This window comes from Thermobia domestica, chromosome 7 (genome assembly GCF_964235325.1).
Source record: "Thermobia domestica chromosome 7, izTheDome1.hap1.1, whole genome shotgun sequence".
NCBI lineage: Eukaryota > Metazoa > Arthropoda > Insecta > Zygentoma > Lepismatidae > Thermobia > Thermobia domestica.
In genome coordinates, this window is record NC_137460.1 from 29,213,023 (window position 1) to 29,226,504 (window position 13,482).

A 13,482-nucleotide genomic window follows, 5' to 3' on the forward strand; every position below is an offset into this window, starting at 1 on the left:
TTTTAGTTGCAAGGCTATTGTAATGAGACTAGCATCAAAAGAAATGTTCGAACGCCGATCATGTCCCGTACCGCCCCATTTTGAATCTAAATATTATTTAAGTGAACATGAATATTACTGATTACGACGGCACGTTTTCCACGTTTTGGCTGCACGCATGAAGTCTTCTGAGCTACATCAAATTTTCAGGAAGACTTTATTTTCTTGTGGTACCTTTAGAAAAATAGTCACATGAGTTAAGACTGTAAATCAAAATAGTTTCAAATAAGTCCATGGCTACCCTGAAAGAATGATGTGTTTATGAGCAATACGGGATTCACATTAGTCCAAAACGCACATTTTGTTGTTAAACACACCATTCAAATAAGAGATGCCTATCACAAAAACACATGATCATAAGTTTCTGTATTGTCTGGTAACCAATAATATCCATGTTCATTTAAAGGCTCAAAATCAAACAGGCGCTTATATTCTACATGTTCTGAAAACAAACATTTCTTTACAGTGTATTTTTTAATACTAATTCCATTACACTATCCATACTAAAAATATTTTATGGACAAAACAAATGGTGCATTACGTCAAGCACCACCGATGTCAGTTAAGTATTTTGCCTCAAATCCCACAATAAAATAAATGGAGCAGGTAGGAAAAACTACCCAGGCTTTCTGTAGAATTTACTTACCAAAAACAACTTTCATTCTTAATTTTCCAAATGCGTTGTTGACTTTTAGATCACAGTAACTGTACTTCACTGCCACTGCATCACTTAACAGGCGTTTCAATTGGATCTATTCTCCCAAGTTTACTAAGGTAATTCACCTAAAAAAGAAAAGAAAAAAGAAAAGGAAAATTTCACAAAAAGTATTTAATTCAAAATTATACATAGTAGAAAATAAAGGAAGCAGATTAGTAATAAAGGTCCAAAATTAGGTAAATGAAAGTATGCACATATAAAGCACTGAAGAATTGAAATGCGGGAGCGTTTCAGTCAGAACAGAGAAAGAATCACTCAAAAAATGCATAGAAATACACAAAATGGCAACTACCTTCATCTGAGATTATATGGTCCAGCATCTTCACTTTTTATTGTGCAGTATTTTAAGTATTTATTTTACAGTATCTGCAGATATGTTTAACCAGATGAACACTGCATCTAAAAGTTGTTAATGCCGTATATAATATTGTGAAAGCGTATCTTCAGTATAAAATAATGCCTTCAGACGACTTGAACAATTCACTCTTCACGAAACGACGGCTTTGTCGCAAAGCGTTCACCTCTGGTGCATGGGGTCCCGGGTTCATACCCTGCTCCCGTCAAGTTAACTTTGTGGTGAACAAACACCGTGTGCGTGGGTTTCCTCGGGGTTCTCCCATTTCCTCCCACTTTCTTCATTCCACCATTTAATTCATTTCTCATCATCATCACCGTCTCCTTTAGCCTATCCGGCAGCGGCGGCTAGTACTATATGTTGCATGGTTGTGCAACCGGATATTTTTTTAATACTAAAAATGTTTTCAAGTATTAAAGTAATGTATCAGTAAAAAAATAAATCTCTGCTCTTGAGTGCAAAACAGTATTGATCCATTTCCTTTAAAAAATTAATTAAAAAAAACTGAAACAGAGATTTAGTGAGCGTTGACACTGGAAGCAGTAACATTGAGCATATGGCAGCGAGCTCCTATCTCTTAGCATGGGGAAGTGGATTTATTCTTGCATCGCTACTATCTTCCCGTATTGCCCACTTGCAGTTGCACCTTCTTTCGCAACTGGTCAGCTTCTGTAATACAGGGTGCGGCACGTAAAACCGGCCCGTAAAAAAGCAGCAGTATATTCAAATGCTACAACAACGTGAAGGCATAACTTTGGATGCAGCAAATATAATGACAAATTCGGCACGTCGTAGTCTTGCAAAACTCTGAATGCCTTCTGCGGACGACTCGCTATAAGAGACAATTTCAGCCAAACGACCATCATTAACGACCCCAAAGAATTGTATCTGAAATTAACTGCTCCAAATATAAAAGTCAACGAAATTTTACCTGTTAATGATTCGTTGTTATACCTTTATTGGCAGTATGAAGATGATGTTCTAGTACAAAATCACAATGCTAATGTTGTGCTTGGATTATTTACAACGTGTCAAGCTCGTCTGGAACTCTACAAATATTTAGAATTGCTGCAAGAAAGAGTACTATATTTCGATACAGATTCCGTAATATTCACGCAGCGACCATCAGAGCCCACAACAGAACCAGAAGTATTTCTTGCTTCAATGTCAAATGAACTGGAATCAATTGGACCAAAAGCATACATTAAAAAATTCGTGTCTGGTGGCCCAAAACAATACGCTTTAGAAATCTACGACCACGACACGAAATCAACCAGTTATGTATGCAAAATTCGTGGATTTACACTCAATTATACTGCAAGTCAAAAGTTAAATTTCAATAGTCTGGAGCAAATGATCGTAAATCAACCCAGTGAAAAAATCTCCATTAGCACGCCACACAAAATTTACAGAACTCACGATCATCAGCTTATCACAAAACCTGAAGAAAAGAAATACAGTTTCAACTATAAAAACGCCGATTAATACCAGACACATACGAGACATTGCCCTATGGGTATAAAAAAGCCAAAACAGAATAACAGATATATTTTTTCCTAATCCCACCAACATCATTCCCCAAAGATGTGCAAAGAGATAACCACAACACGAGACATGCTTCAACGATGCACGAGTTCCTTTTGATGCCACAGCGGAGAGAAACTCAGATGGCATCACTTTGGAGAAACCAGTGGAGAAAAAAAGGAATTCAGGTACGTCACATTTGCTTTTCTTTTTCTCATCTCACTCTCTCTTGATCAGTTACTTTATGTTCTTCTTCCATGTTAATAATCTGTTTTTCTTCTTTCACAGGAAACAAAATAAATACTACCACGTATATTCATATGATTTATTTTCTCTTTACAGAATTTGTACCCGTCACGGACACGTCTTTCTTTGAAGAAAAATAAATGCACACAAAGATGGAGAAAAGAAATTATGTATTCTATTTCACATGCTAAAAATATATGTACAGAAACATGAAAGAAAGTAATTCTGTGTTTTATTTCACATCCTAAAATCAAATTCTTTCATGTACTGCAATTTCAATTTCTTTTTTCTGAATCAGTTTACCGGTAAAATAAAATTTCTAAAAATGTTTTACGGACAAAAATCAAACTATATTTTTGTTTCACAACTTTTTCGTGTACGAAATAAAAAATTTGTGTACAAAATAAAATTGTTCAGAAAATTTTTTGTGTACGTAACAAAAACTGATTCAGAAAATTTTTTTGTGTACAAAACAAAATTCTGTTTTAGAAAAATGTTTTGTGTACGAAACAAAACTGATTCAGATTTTTTTTGTGTACAAAAGAAAATTGTTTCAGAAAAAAATGTGTACGAAACAAACTGTTTCAGAAAAATTTTTGTGTACAAAAAGAAAATTCTGTTTCAGAAAAATGTGTGTACGAGGCAAAATCAGTTTTCATCACGAAACTGCTCCGACTAAAAGAATCGATTAATTCTGATAGTGTTGGCAACACTGAAAAATTACGTGATCATTGTTACCGATTCATTGTTTTTACAGGGAACACAACTAGTCTCGAACCAACAATCCTAAAGGTCTGATTCATCTCTAAATACAGCCAACTAAACAATAAGGTTATGTTTAGCACTGAGCCAGCAAGGTTTCTTTCAAGGTCAAAGTCGTACAAGAAGTAAAAGTTGATAACATAAACCTCCTTTCTTATATGAAACATAAACCTAAAGTGAAGACTGTTCGCACCGAAATGTGTAATGTAACATAACTTGTCCATGTTCTTTTCATACGCAAAACTGCTCGCACCGAAGGAGGCATTGTGACTCAGCGCTTATTTCCGATTTGTGAGGTCTCTGGTTCAATCCGCAAGCAAGTAAGTTCATGTTTTCTCCTGTTTCGTCCTATCATTTCTCATCATCGTCGTCTCCCCTAGCCTCGAGGGGCGTTCAACTCGACATTTCCTGAAACTAGCACCAAGAATCGAACTCAGGACGATTGCAATGTCTATAACATAGTAATCAGCATATGTAAGGTATCAATGTTCATTCCTAAGATGAAACGAAATTGATCCCGAAGTACATATCAAATTTAAGGAATAATCTTAAGTACGCCTCCAAATAATCATATAACGTAATAAGGCTCTAAAATCAATCATTGATACTCACCAAAGGAAACGGACTAAGTCAATAACCGAACACGTGGTTGTACTACTTTGTACGCATGAAAGGACCCCGAAATTTATCATGATATATACTGAGGTCCTATAAATGCTTAAATTTTAAATGGATGTATCAAGATATCTATGTCTTATGATACGAAATGAGCCCCTGTATCTTTCGAAAGTAAACCATTACACACTATTTGACAATTAAACACCGTACTTGTCCGAACAAACAATGCCAACGATACTGTGACAACGAATACGTAAGCAAATGTAACACGATATAGTTGAAGATTCTTTTTCAACATATGATTATAAGTCAATGCAGAAAGAAGCTTTTTAAATCTTTCCATCAGTTTTACTTAATCCACAAAACGAATACAATATAATTTATTGTTGTTAACCAGGTCAGGGATCGTCCCTCCCAGTCTTTTATGCGTCTCAATAAATGTATGCTTTCCTGGACACACTTTTTGGTGGTTCGAGTCCCAGAAGTCCCGTGAATGAAAATTAAACCTTAACCAAAAGTTAAGTATTCCTCCCAAAGTTTTCGAGTTAATTTTAACGTCCCGTTCAGCAGCAAAAATAGAACGTACTAATTAACGTGAAATCCGAACCGCATGAGCTCCTTCCGGGAATCGAACCATGGTCTCCCACGTTAAAGGCGCATACGCTAACCGGTTAGCCACGAAGGAACTCCAAAGTTTCGAGATTCATATTAATACTAATACTAATTTATACTATTACTGGGACTACTAATTCATAATGTAATAGGTCATCAAGGAAGAGATCAAACCTTGTTTTGGTAATTTTATACCCATAAAAGGGAACGAAACAAGCTATCATAAGCTCCAAGCTAAGAATCCCAGTTCAGTGACGTCAAACGAACATATTAGCTCGAACCAAATACCTCTAATTCATTCATATCAGTACAGGTGCGGTGGCTCAGTGGTAGAGCGTTCACCTCTGCTGTATGTGGTCCCTGGTTCAAACCCCGCGAAAATAGTTTTGTGGTAGGCAACATTATTCTCGGGATACTCCAATTCATTCATTTCTCATCGTCATCGTCTCCTCTAGCCTAAACGGCATAATCGTGGGACGCAAAACTAAAGATTTCATTTGCACCAGTGTTAGTTCACCTCATCAAAGATATAACAATCTCCAAATTTTATGCCATAAAAGGGAACGAAAAATGAAAAGCATTCATAAACCTGTACTACTTCATAACGTCATGAATCATCAAGAATGTTTTTAGTAATTTTAAAGAATCGTCATAACATCTGATCCAAAAATCCCAATTCAATGACGTCATAACAGGGCCAAAATGCCTCTGATTCATTCGTACCAGCGTGCATGGCCCCTGAATATGCATAAGCAAAATTTCAATAGGTGACGCAATCCCGGGCCAAGGCATTCCTGATGCATTCACTATGGCCCATGGTAGCCCCGAATTGGATAATCAATAGTTCGATAGGGTGGGGCAAGTACTACTAACATGAAGGAGTATTGCGGTATCCTTGCTGATATAAACGATACGGCGTTTTGGCTATGCCTAGATATAACCTAAAAAGTAAGCAGACGTGTCTCCTCGTCCAACCTCCGGGTGAAATCCACTTTTTGGTCGTAGGACTTGGAAATATAGTCTAGAAGTGTTTACCTTTGCCATGTCTTGTTTGCTCTTGGTAGCGTCTCCAGTTTTCTTGTTTTTGATGCTGAAGGAAAGCGTGTAGACTCTGTGTTGGAAGAGGGATGTTGATGATATGATCTTCCCGTGTTTCGGCCTTTGCCAAGGTATCTGAGACAGTGTTCCCAGGTATGTCGAGATGTGCTGGACTGTAGAAAAAGGAGACAGATTGACCTCTTTCCCTAAGAATCGAGAGTTGTTGTTTAATATTACTATGAATCCATGATACTTGATTCGATAAAGCCGTTGTATGTAAACTTTGTAAGGCACTAAGGCTATCACTACAGATGCCGAAGCAACGATATTTATTCTGTATGGCATGTCTTAATCCTGTGCGAATAGCCCATAGTTCTGCGTGAAATATAAACATTTAATTTGGTAATCGTTGAATTACAAACTGAGCTGTGTGGGGTACGTATATGGCCACTACTGTATTCCAAACCTCCTTGCTGTCGTTTGGAAACAAGCATCTGTATATATGAGAGTGCGGAAAGGATGATGTAGCTCCATATAATATTCCCATCTCAGCGCCACGCTTCTTGGACATAAAAGATTCGTTCGTTTGATAGTGGTAATTGGAAATTCCAGTTCCACTGATTGAAGAGTGGTAGTATATTGAATATTATAACATGGCAGGCGAGGATTGCGATATATAACATGTGTCCAACGGCGGAGGTTAACATAAGCCTGATACAGCCAGGGAAGTCTTTGGCGATACGGTAATGAACCGGTTCGATTTTGTGTATATAGTAGTTCCAGTTTCTTAATAACTGTAGATGAAGAAGTTCCTAATTTACTCATGATGTATCGGAATGCCGAGTTCTGTGTTTGAATCTGAAACGGTATTGTACCTGCTGCTTCTAAGAGAGCATTTGTAGGTGCAGATTGCGGTAATGAGATTATTGTGCGGTGAGTAAGAGCTTGAAGTTGGAGAGGTATAGTTCTGAGTCTCGCTGGAATCGGAGATAACCACCATAATTCAATATGGATTCTATACATTGATGAGACATTAAAAGGAGTGGTCCTATGTCCGTCCCCCACTTTTTGTTGCTGACACTTCTTATGATATTGATGTATGGTTGTATCTTGACCTGAAGGGATGCTAATTGAGTCTTCCAAGAAAGACGGGAATCAAAATGAATTCCTAAGTAAGGAAGCTGTGGTTGATGTGTCAGTATGTGGTTGTCTATTTGCAGTCGAAAGTTTCCCACTTGTCGTTTCCTTGTGAAAATGGTATAGGTAGTTTTATCCCAGTTGACGTGCATATCGTTGTTTAGGTTCCAATGTTGGATGTATAGTAGAGCGGCTTCAAGTTTGTGTTTGGCTTCAATTAGAGATGTGCTGCGTACATATAATAGGTGATGATCGAAATAACTCAGGATTCTGACATGTTGTCTCAGTGCTATGTGAAATTCTAGCATGTAAATATTGAATAGAAGTGGACTGAGACATGATCCTTACTGAGACATGATCCTTGAGGTAGATCTTGAGAGGTGATGCGCGGGTCAGATATTTCCCCTTGATATTTTATACTAATATGTCTATTAACAAACCAATTGTGTACATACCTGATAAACTGAGATGGCATTTTCGCATTTGAGAGATGCTGCAGCAGTCTATCTAGGTTGATCTGATCATATGCTCTGTCAAAGTCCAATTTAAGAGCCACTACATATTGTCGATGTTGAAAGGCTTGCCAGATGTCAATGAGAAAGGTGGAGAGCGCATCGTGCGTAGCCTTCTCTTTACGAGCTCCTATAATTGTAGATGGAAGAAGATTATGGTATTCAATGTACCATTCCATTTTCCGTAAGATAAGTTTTTCAAGCACTTTGCTGAGGCAGGGAAGCAGTGTAATAGGTCTATAACTGTTGGCGTGACCCACTGGTTTTTGCGGTTTAAGAATCGGTATTACTAAATGATATTTCCAATTGGGCGGTATATGTCCCGTAGACCAGACATATTGATAGCACTGCTTTATTAGTTGTTGACAAGAAGTTGGGAGATCTTGAAGGTGGTGATAGGTGATCTGGTCTGCGCTCGGGCTCGTGTGTCTTCCAGCAGATAAGGCTTCTGCAAATTCTTCAGAGTAGATGATTGCGAGGGCAGGAAATAGTGGTGTAGTAGGAAGGTTTGACATCATTGCTGTGCGTGAAGACAAGGCTGTTGCCGCCGTTAAAATGCAGTGAAATTCCTCTAACCAGGAGGGGTTGAGCTGTGGCGCTGCCTGTAGAGGGAGTCGTGACAAATGGTTACGTATGAATTTCCAGATGGAGTTGGCGCTGGTTCCTGCTTGGAGAGTGTTGCAAAATTGTTGCCGATGTGATTTACGACATCTTTGTATATATTGTTTAAGTTTTGCCTGTGCCTGTTTTGAAAGAAAGTATGTTTCGGGAGTTCTATCATGTAAATATTGTTTCTGAGCCTTTTTACTATTGTTCAGTAATTTTTGACAATAAGTATCCCACCATGGATATTTATAGCGTCGAAATCTTTCTCTAAGGGGTTCCCTGCTTCGTTCCGCCTGATGAGCGCCGGCGACGATGTAATCCGTGAAGTGTTGGCGTGAATCGATTCCGTCCATAGGCTGTGAAGAAGTGATTGCATGGTCTATATATACCTGATATTGTTCCTTGTCATAAATGCTGTTGACATGGTGAATCGGTGTAGAAGTGTAGCCGGGTTGAGATGGTGATCGGGCTCCTTGCAGATGTGCCAAGTTGGTGATTATAGGATAGTGATCGCTGCCTCCCGTGTAGCCGTAAACTTGCCAGGTGTGTTGAAGGAAGATGTCCACACTAAGCAATGTTATGTCAGGTGCAGAAGGAGGTGAATTCAAATTGGGTAGGCGAGTAGCCGTTCCGTCATTTGCTATTAATAATGATTGTCCCTCCAGAGCCTCAATTAGGTGGTCCGCTGCCCTATTGTTACTCGATGATCCTCATAGTACACTTTTGGTATCCGGGTCGCCTGCGATGATACATGGTGACCGACATTGCGTAAAGAGGTATGTCCAGAGATTCGTCGGAATTTCCTGGTTAGGAGGAGAATATAAGTTTAGAATATGTAGTTGTTTGTATCGGAAACCTTGTTCTTGTATTGGCGGTTGCAACAGAGGATGTTGAAGAGCTATCAGTTGGATTTCCTCATTAGGAATCTGTTTATGGAAACCAACTGCTCCTCCTCCATAACCGTCTATTCTATGCTGCTTGTACAATCGATAATCAGGAATCCTTGGAGCATAGTCTACTGAAGTCCATGTTTCTTGTAAAAGTAGTATAGTGGGTGTGAAGATACAGCATAGATGCCAGAGAAATGGCTCCTTTCCTCTGAGTTGTCTGCAGTTCCATTGTAATATCTTGAAGGCGGAATTAATGACCATTATCTAGAGTTCTAAAGTATTCGTGTAAAAGTTTATAGAGCGGAGATTCTTCTGTAGGTTGCGTTGAGGATTGAATACCATAATTGATAGCAGCATATTTTTCTATACTAGCTAATAAGTTGTGTAAAAAAGTGGTTAATGAGTCTTTAGATGGATCAGTTTCAGCGGAGGTCCCCGAATGGCACGACGTCCTGCGGCGATGTATGGGTATGCGCTCTCCTGGTTGTTCATTTAAGTCTTCCTGAGTCCTACTTTGTTTACTGTTTAAAGATCCTATAAAATACGAGTGTGTTGTCTCTTCTGACGACCCCTTCTCTTCGTCTTGCCGAGGCACTCTGCGTTTTTTGCTATGGTCCTGCGTTCTTCCCACAGGCCAAGTAGGAATTTGATGTGTTGATGAGTGGGTGGGTAGATTGATGCGGGAGGGTGGAGGTTGGAAAGTAGTGGCTGACGTGGATGAACACTTGAAAATATCGGGTACATCCTGTGTGTGAGAGATAGAAGATGAATTGTTGAACGGATTGTAGTAGGTTTTAGGAGAGGATGGTTTTGTCGAGGGAATAAGTTTTTGGGCTTCGTTGTATGTGATTTTCCCTGTCGCCATAAGTTGATTGATGCGTTGGTGGCGTTTTCGTTCTGGACACTGTGGATCAGTGGCCATATGTCCCCTCCCGCAATTAATACATTCGGGATCTTGAGTACATGCATTGGGGTCATAGGGAGCACCGCAACGGTAACAAAGTTTTGGTTTAGATCGGCACGCCCTCTGTAGGTGGCCAAGACTGTAACATCCCTCTCTGCATTGTTTGACTGCCGGTACATATGTGTGTATGGTATGGCCTGAATGATACAGTGATCAAAAATCCGGTAGACGTTGCGAGTCAAAAGTTATTACTACGGAGTGAGTAGCGCGGATGTCCGAATCCACACGCTTTTTGATGCGTCTTACGTGTATCACTTGTGCTTGACATACTAGATTGTCTTGTATTTCTTCTTCTGAAAACTCCGGGTATATACCGTGGATAATGCCCACAGAGCGGGTTGTGTAATATGGAACGAAGGCCGACCATCCATGGGTTTTGAGGGGGTCATGCTGAAGGAACTCATTCGCCTGTTGGCCTGTATTAAATTCTATCTTAATAAGGTTTTCCCCGTGGGGTGAAACGACTTAACACCCGTCACTTTCGATTGAAAGAGAATTTTACCGAGAACTTGCGGGTGTTTTCGCACCGTAGTTGCATTATTGTCTGAAGTAGAGGCTGGTAGAACATGTAGCACATATGGTGGTGCATGATGAAGTAAATATAAATTAATCGCCGAGGTGGAATTAACTGTAACTTCGGTAGCTATCGGAATAGTCTCGTCCATGTGCACCTCGATAACGCTATGAGTAATTGGTACAGTCAGTATCGAGGGAGGCGGGGAAACACCTCCTGATACCTCCGCCATGAGGCGGGGTAATTGTTCACTGATATCACGAGATTATTTGGAATCAAACACTTCACCACAAATATTACACACAGAAAACTTGAGTTTGAGGTAAACTATGCGAACAGAACTAGCACTTGTACACTTGGTAATGTAGAGCGACACTATCTTCGAAGTTGTCACGTCCGTTGCCGGTACACAAGTCCTTCATTGCCTTCTGAGGAGGTAATGCAAGTCACCACTGCACAGCGTTGCCAACACGTTGAAAAAGATAGAACCATGACATAAGGTTTACGTCAACGTATTGTGCAGAGAGCCTTATTCCATTTCAGATAGAACCAACTGGGAAATTTAAAATCGAATGGGAGTGAGGGAGGACACACGCTCAAACCCCGAGAAAACCCACGAGTAACGATGTCATCCACCACAAACTTACTTGGGCGGCGATCGATCCCGCGACCCTTCGCACCAGAGGTAAGTGCTCCCAATAACCATAAACAGACCATTCACATGTAGTAAGTACAGTTTTAAACAACGTAACAGTTCTCATGCAAAAATAGTTTTCTGATAATTAGATACTTGTGTTACATAGTAAACAATCATTGCCTCATTTTGAATATCTGTGTTGGGAAAATACATGAAAAACTTGAATTGCTTTATAGGCCCTGACAAAAATTTTGCAAGAGAGTGGGGTGAGATGAATTTTCGCGCGGGGGATCGAGAAGAATTTTTGCGTGGGGGCTGATTCTGAAGTTCTGCCACTGTTTCCATGGTATTATAAGTTAGAGAAAAAAGAATGACAATCCATTCTTATAGTTCATTCATCTTGAAGAACTTTATTGTACTCGTTCCTTGTTTCCAATGTTCATTTTGTTGTTGTTGTTGTTTCCTTTATTTGGGTCCGTGCACGCCAAGAGAGACGGAGGAAGAGAAGATAGGTAGACGGAAATTTTGTTACTTCAAACAATACCAATATGGATTGAACTTTTTTCTCTTGACTTTGACGCACAGGTTCGTCTCTTTTGTTTCCTGAATGAGGAGAAACATATGTCAACCCAAGCAACATACTTCCCTTTTCCCTTCCCTCGACCCTTAGAGAACAAGAGGTTTGTTCCAAACCAGAACTCTCCCTACAGTCAGACCAGCAGAAACAGATGAGATGGCAATAATCTTTCTTTTTTTTTACAACTTCCTGCAAGCTTTAAATGTATTGGTTTCACTACAACCCAAGGTTTCCGAGTTTTCACGACACAGGCCTACAACGGAAGAAATGAACGAACATGTGTTGCCTGCATCTCTGATGGAATCAAAGTATTCATGTTAGAAAGGAACGACTCATTCCATGGAGTCGTTCCTTTTTATGAGTTCTTCTAGTGAACGGAATCAAAGGAGTCGATTCCATAAAAGGAATCAAACTTCCCATCTCTAACAATGGCTTTCAATTATAATTTTTCCGCTAAAATCATGCCGAAACTTATCTCTATCATACAACAAATTTCATTGGCTCCAGTTACTAATGACATCATATACGAAATACTATTCACATCTTGATAGTTTCTTGTCTCTTTCCTCTCTTTGGGTGTGGATCCAGCCACTTCCATAAACCTTAGGGCGGTATTCAGAGAGAATTCATTGATCGAAGCTTAGTGTGAGACTAGTTAGTAAGAATACTAAATATTTACTAAGGGAAGTGCACTTTTTGGTATTCAGAGTCTACTTTCTTTACAACTAAAGTTATGATTTTGGTATGATTAATTTATAGAAACCCAATGGATCGGTGAGTAAAATAAATGTAGGAACTGCGGAAAAGTAGATGAGCGCAGGGATAGTCTGTAAAAATGAAAATACATGAATTACGAAATTTTGTGTCGCACGCTAAATCGTGGGTAAAAGATTAGAATCTGCCCTAGATTAATTAGTCACATGTCATTAACTTCGTCCAATACTACGTCCTAATCGGAGACTCAGAACATAATTTTGATAACGATCCTTTAGTCAAACCAGTAGTAAGTTGTTAATCAGACGTCAAAACGACTCTGCATAAGGCTCATTACATTTTAAAATGATATAAACAAATTAGTTTATGTAACTACGAGAAGACACATATCTAGGCATTTTATCAACATTTTCGCGTACATTTTTATGTTCATAATATTTGCAAGATACTGACTTATCTTTATAACTTTGCATGTAACATTGCCACACGGCCATACGACCTTTCTTCGTACTTATTTCCCGAAATGTCATGCGTTAATTCACATAAAAGAGAAGTCCGAGTACCTCTTGAGAAATTCGAGTCAGAGACTGGAGACAGACTGACGCCTATTATTAACGGAAGTTCGGGTACATTGATGCTACTACACCTCTATTTCTACAGAAATACTACATTACTTTACAAACTGATTCCTTTTAATCGTGTGTTAATTAGTTGTTTCCTACTTAAAATTGAAATGGAACTTAAAAGGTCATATTATTAGTTATATAAAGTACAGTCAAGAAATTCTAACTTGTTTAGGCTCCAAATTATTTAAAACCTCCTTGAAGTAAACTATAATAAATAAAAATAAAGTAATTAGTCATATGATTCTTTTAATTTGGAAGATAAAGTAAAGAAATGAAAATAAATTCCTTCACGTGAATTCATATGCCCGGGGAAAAAAACGCGAATATTCCCATTTTAGATTTTCCTTCCCACCGGGAATATTCCCGCTGCCAATCACTATTCACGGTGTGGCG